The following is a 7,515-nucleotide window of genomic DNA, read 5'->3' on the forward strand; positions in this document are numbered from 1 at the left end:
CAATTATTTTATTTATTTCGGTGGATAAAGAAATTACAAAAAATATAGCATTGGCTCTATCTACAGTTTGCTAGAACAACTGTCCAATTAAGCCAAACTGTCAACTCAGTGGGAGGAAAACACAATTAAAATAGTTGTTTACTGGAATTAATTGGTTGTTTGACAGCTGTGGACTGTCAATTATTAAATACAATCTAAATGGGATTGCCATGCAGCCAGCACAAAGACATAAAATAGGTTTCTTGGCACTGAATGAGCTGTGTGTAAGTGGATTGATTTTTCATGTTTTAACTGGTTTCGTTTGGGTTTGAGTGACACTTTCTCAGACCCTATGTCGCTTTCAATAGATAATGTTAAGTTTGTCTACTCTCTTAGACCCTATATCGACTTCAATAGATAGTGTTAAGTATGTATAATTTTCCTTTTAATTCCATACAATGTGAAGCAAACTATCTGCTTTTGCAAGTGATGAAAATTAAAAGAGTATTAAAACTGAATGTATACTTTTGTTCTACAATCGAATGCATAAGTTGTATTTCCTGAAAATTTCAAATATTAGGGTGCCTAAACTATCATTTTCGTGTGTAAAATAATCTTTATTTTAGTGACTTTTGGCTAAAAGCAAAATATTCTTATCCAAAATAAAGCCACGAATAAGAACCATATCATATTAGGAATGAATGTTTAACTTGGAGAAGGGAAGATTTGAGAGAGGACAGATTAATGTCTTCATATATTTAAAGAGTTTCTCACATAACAGGAAGTAGACTTTCTTTTACTTTTTCTTTTTTTCTTTTTTCTTTTGGCTTCAGTAGGCAGAACCAGGTTGAAATGCCAGAGATATGGATTTTTGACACACTAGAGGCAAGGACTTTCTAACAATTATGATTGTTAAGCATTTAACCCTCCACATTAAATAAGTTTTTCACTGAACTTTCCCTGAGAGCTGAAGTATAAGCAGCTCTTTTTGTTGCATATACAACCAGATACTCTGGTCCTTCATATACTCTGGCAGTTTCTTGCAATGGTCTCAAGGACAGTCTCACTAAATGTGAATGTATGAAGCTACCATACTTTATTAATAAGCACAAATCTCTTAAGTTACTAAAGCTTTTAGAAAATGCCATGCTATATAATCAAACTAATTGTGCCATAATCCAAATTCTGGAGGAGACAAATTTTATCTGAGTTGTACTATCTTTTCCAAGCCTCTTTTCAAGGACTTGTGACCTGCCAACCCTTCCCCAGGCCTATCTCATGTTTCTTTCCTAAATAGACTCAAAGAAGCAGTCATCTACTCCCTAATAAGATTGCCATTAAAATAGATTTTTATATTTCTTAGGCTTGATGATAAGGGAAAGATCGCAAACTTTGAGATACAGATGGGGACAATTGTAAAACTGAATATAAAACTAAAGTGTTGGAATATATGGCTATTTGCCAGTGAATATAAAACTAGAGTGTTGGAATATATGGCTATTTGCCAGTGAAGTCTTGCTTATTGTTTATCTCTGTAAGTTTGATTACTTCCTTTGACTACTAAGGGAAAAACTTGACTGAGGTTATTGTCAAAGTATTGATATTTTGATTTCTGAAAATATCTTTCTCAATACTGTTATCATGTTTTAGATTGACAAGATATTTTCAGTTTACATGGGAATAAAAAACCTTTTGAATTTATGGAAGTTCACACTCGAGCACCTCTTCGGTAGAAATCAAATATATGTGTATACTCAAACATGGATCAACATGCCTTTTATCCTTTCTTTCTCGGTTTTCTGCAGGAAGCATCACGCTAATGCTTTACCTAAGGAAGGAACACAAATCTTCAAGATGAGAAGTAACAGCACAAACAATACAAGACAAAGTGCACTGATCTTCAAATGCCATTTCAGTACTCCCTCTATGCAACCATTTACATCCTCATATTCATTCCTAGTCTATTGGCCAATAGTACAGCCTTGTGGGTTCTTTGCTGCTTCATCTGCAAGGAAAATAAAGCCATCATTTTCATGATCAACCTCTCTGTAGCTGACCTTGTCATGTGCTCTCCTTACCCCTCCAGATTTGCTATTATATCAACCATCACTTGCCATTCCAGAGGGCCCTTTGCTGTGTTTCTACCTGAAGTACCTCAACATGTATGCCAGCGTTTGTTTCCTGACCTGCACCAGCCTTCAGAGGTGCTTCTTTCTCCTCAAATCATTCAGGGCCAGAGAATGGAAGCATAAGTACAACGTGGGTATCAGTGCTGCCATCTGGATCATTGTGGGAAGTGCCCATTTGCCACTTCCAATTCTGAGAAGTGCTGCCAACAACACTGAATCCTGTTTGCCAGTTTAGGACTTCTACACATTAGCATGGCATCCACTATTGGCATGGTAACTTTAGCTGAACTTGAAGGGTTTGCATTACCTGTTGTAATTATTACTTATTGCACATGGAGAACAAGAAAAAAATTACAGGAATTCCAAGTTCCCCGTCAGAATACCAAGGAGAGAAAAAAGTCTTTGTAGATAGTCCTGATGTGTGCAGTGGTATTCATTGTGTGTTACAGCCCTTACCACCTCAACTTCCCATTCTTTATGATGGTGAAGCAATGAGTGTTTTCAAACTGCTCCTTTATTAAGAGCACTCTGTGTTTCCACATCATTTCCCTGTACCTGTCAAATCTAAATTGCTGTCTAGATCCAGTTGTATATTATTTTATGGCCTCAGAATTTTGTGATGCATTTTCAGGTAGTTTGGTTCTTCAGTCATGTATGAAATGCAAGGATGGTGCTTTGGAAATTCATAATAGGAAAGAGGATCTTCAAACTCTCTCTCTTACATTTTTGGATAATCCCCAAACAATCTAATCATATAATTACCTAGAATAGTCTATAAAATCTATCAGTCTATGTCTCAACTTAAAGATCTTTCTTTTAAAAAATGATGTTGTTGAGTGCCTTAATGGTCCTTCTGAAAAAATATTGATACCTATATTTTTTGTCCAAATGGAAACATTGTTCTATAGAGTTTATGGAACAATATAATTCCTTACAACAAGTGATGAGCAACAGGATGAATTGCAAATTTATTACTTAGTAATAGGTCCACCTTCTTCTTCAAGTAACAAAATGCAAATGCAAATTTAAAAAAAGGTGAAAATAGATGAATTTTCTATACATTTAAAAGTGTACAGGAGATAATATTATTCTAGCTTCACTGATAACATGTAGAGAGGTGGAGTGGCCAAAATGGCTGAATAGGAAGAGCTTTATCTCACCTCCTACCACAAACACTTTACAATTATAAATACTTACAGAGCAACTATTGATGAGAGAAATATAAATATTAGGAGAAAATATATTTTACAATTAAAGATGTAAAAAAGGAACCACAACAAAATAAGTAGGAGGGGTGGATACAGAGTATACTCAAAAGGCATACCCTGAATAGGTGACCTACAAATTTGAGAGTAATTATGATTACAGAGGATCATTACAGAGGATCTCTATGAGGAATGAGGAGTATGAGCTTTATATTGGGCTCCCTAGACCAGAAAGACTGCACTAGAAGGAAGCCTCTGGAACATTTGACTTTCAAGGCCAGTGGGGCTAACTTTCAGGAGAGCTGAAGTGCTGCGAAAAATATATACTCCATTTTTAAGGGCATACCCAAAATCTTACAAGCTCTGAAACCCAGGAAAGAAGTAGTAATTTGAAAGGAACTTTGGTGAGACCCACTTTCTTATCTTGGAGAGCCTCCCAAAGAGACAAAAGGAAATTTGGACTCACCCTGAGGATATAGATGAGAGCAGAAATCACTTTTTGAAGCTCATTTTGCCATGAGGACACTACTTCTGGCTACTCCATTTTGGAATACCCCTCTAGCAGGATGGCTAATGTAGGGCACCCCTGATCTCCCAGATGTCCATGGACATGGCCTTGTGTACTAGGGTAGCCAAGACACAGCCACACACATAATAGGCCAATATCAGGCCCATGAAGTCAAGGTCCCAGAGCCAGATTACTCAGGACCCACCTCCCCTTACCGGTGAACCAGCATTAGCCCTGGGATCCAGCCTTATCTCCCAGGGGGTATGAACCAGCCCTGGAATGCAGTGGGCCCCAGCCTTTCCTACTTTTGGGTAGACATCAACTCTGGGACTCCCTGTACAATGCAGCCAGAGATCCCAGAGTCCTCTGGGTCCCAGGCACATCCACTATTGTGCTGATATCAATTCTGGACTCCAGCTTCACAGCCAGAGACCCCAGATCCTGGCTCTGCACCTAATGGGATGGTGTATGCTTGAGACAAATTCTCACTCATTAGCAGGCAGGCTCCAGCACCAGGACGCACAGGGCACCAGATTTTCCCACCAGGAGGCCAACTCCAGGACACCCTGGGATCCATGCCACCTGCCCTTGACCATGGCCAGCTCAACAGAAGTGGATACTAGCTCTGAGATCCCAGCCCTGTAGCCAGCCACTTCAAGATATGACCCCACTCACCAGCGGGCTGACACCAGGACAAGGACTTCACAGGCTATTCAGCCAGCACTGGCAGGACCTGGCCCCAATCATTAGAAGATAGCAGCTTCCAAACAAGTCAAAGCTTGGAAACCAACTGGACAAGAGACAGCCACACCTACCAGTGTCCACAGTAGTCAGCTTATTACAGAAGAAGAGCCCATGTAGTCCACATAGGGAGCACTCATAGAGAATATAGCTCTTGTTACAATAGGGGAGTATCATGCTATACCCTATAGCATATCTCCTATATAAGGCTACTTCTCTAATCAGAAATAGTTTCAAATGATGCAACCGACAAGGGCTTAATCTCTAGAATATATAAACAACTTATACAACCCAACAGCAAAAAAGCCAATCAATCAATGGAAAAATGGGCAAAAGTCCTGAATAGACATTTCTCCAAAGAAGATATACAGATGACCAGCAAACACATGAAAAAATGCTCAACATCGCTGATTATAAGAGAAATGCAAATCAAAACTACCATGAGATGCCACCTCACACCAGTCAGAATGGCCATCATTAATACATCCACAAATAACAAGTGCTGGAGGGGCTGTGGAGAAAAGGGAACCCTCCTGCACTGTTGGTGGGAATGTAAACTGGTACAGCCACTATGGAGAACAGTTTGGAGATACCTTAGAAATCTATCCATAGAACTTCCATATGACCCCGCAATCCCACTCTTGGTCATATATCCGGACAAAACTCTACTTAAAAGAGACATATACACGTGCATGTTCATTGCAGCACTATTCACAATAGCCAGGACATGGAAACAACCCAAATGTCCATCGACAGATGATTGGATTTGGAAGAGGTGGTATATATACACAATGGAATACTACTCAGCCATAAAAAAGAATGACATAATGCCCTTTGCAGCAACATGGATGGAACTAGAGAATCTCATCCTGAGTGAAGTAAGTCAGAAAGAGAAAGACAAATACCGTATATCACTTATAACTGGAATCTAATATCCAGCACAAATGAACGTCTCCTCAGAAAAGAAAATCATGGACTTGGAGAAAAGACTTGTGGCTGCCTGATGGGAGGGGGAGGGAGTGGGAGGGATCATAAGCTTGGGCTTATCAGACACAACTTAGAATTGATTTACAAGGAGATCCTGCTGAGTAGCATTGAGAACTTTGTCTAGATACTCATGTTGCAACAGAACAAAGGGTGGGGGAAAAAATGTAATTGTAATGTATACATGTAAGGATAACTTGATCCCCTTGCTGTACGGTGGGAAAATAAAATAAAATAAAATAAAATAAAAAAAGATAAATTTAAACAGTATACCAAATACATAGAAATAAAAATTAAGCAAAATGAAGTGACAATGAAATATTTTTCAAATGAAGGAATAAGACAAAACCATAGGAGAATTAAATGAATTGGAGATAAGCAATCTACATAATAAATAGTGCATGGAAATGATTACAAAGAATTCAGGAGAAAAAAAAATTGATGAACACAATGTAAAAAAAAGAGAAAATATAAAGAAGAATCAAGACGAAGAACATAACTGGACCTAAAAATACACTTGAATGAATCAACAGTAGATTAGATGATTCATAGGGACTAGAAGACCATGTATGGACATCACTTACACTAAACAGAAAAAAAATTTTAAAATGGAGACAGTATAAGAGAACTCTGAGACAACATCAAACATACTAACATTTGCATCATAGGGGTACCAGGAGAAAGATAAAGGAGCAAAGAACATATTTGAAGACATAATACCTGAAAACTTAACTAACCTATTAAAGGAAACAACTATCCAGGTCCAGGAAGCACAGAGTTCCAAGCAGGATCAAATGAAAAATACCACACTGAGATATATAGTGATTAAAATTGACAAAAAAATAAAGAGAGAATATTAAAAATTTCAAGGGAAAAGCAACAAGTTACATACAATGGAACTCCCATAATACCACATTAAATTTTAAACAGAAACTCTGTGTTCCAGAAGGGCATGCCGTGATATTTAAAGTGGTGAAAAGCAAAAATTTATCATGAAGAATACCCAACCTGGTAGGTTGAGGATACATATACATAACATACATATTGCTGTATATAAAACTCATGGTAAACACAAAACAAAAAACCACAATAGATACAGAACACAAAAGACAGAAAAGGATCCTATCATAAAATTGAAGATAGTTATTAAATCACAAGGGAAGAGAGAAAAAGAAGAAGAAAGGAAAAAATGAACTACATATATCAATAATTACTTTAAATATAAATGGACTCTATACTCCAATCAAAAGACTTATAGTGGCTGAATGGATACAAAAAACAAGACTTTTTTAATGTTGCCTACAAAAGGATTTCATGACATATGTGAACTCAAAATGAGATGATAGAAAAAAATATGTCATACAAATAGAAATGAAAACACAAGTAGCAGCAATATTTCTACCAGACAAAACAGACCTGAAAACAGACTGTAATGAAAGACAAAGGAGGAAATTACATAATGATAAAGATATATTTGAAGAAAATAAATAAAAACTAGCACATGACCCAGCAATCCCACTCTTGGGAGTATATCTGGACAAAAATTTCTTTGAAAAAGGTACATGTGCCCCTATGCTCATTGCAGCACCATTCACAATGGGCAAGACATAGAAACAACATAAATGTCCATCAACAGATGAATGGATTAAGAAGATGTGGTATATGTGTGTGTGTGTGTATATATGTATGTGTGTGTGTGTGTATATATATATATATAGGAATACTATGCAGCCATAAAAAAGGGCAAAATAATTCCATTTGCAGCAACATGGATGGAACTAGAGACTCTCATACTCAGCGTAGTAAGTCATAAAGAGAAAGAAAAATACCGTATGGTATTACTTATATCTTGAATCTAATATATGGAGCAAATGGACCTTTCCACAGAAAAGAAACTCATTGACTTGGAGAACAGACTTGTGGTTGCCAAGGTGGAGGGGAAGGTTAAGGGATGGACAGCGAGTTTGTG

At 37.4% G+C, this 7,515-nt stretch overlaps 1 pseudogene; it reads left to right on the forward strand.

Moving 5' to 3' along the window:
• On the forward strand, positions 1,834-2,858 carry LOC106506992 (annotated as a pseudogene).

This window comes from Sus scrofa, chromosome X, assembly GCF_000003025.6.
Source record: "Sus scrofa isolate TJ Tabasco breed Duroc chromosome X, Sscrofa11.1, whole genome shotgun sequence".
NCBI lineage: Eukaryota > Metazoa > Chordata > Mammalia > Artiodactyla > Suidae > Sus > Sus scrofa.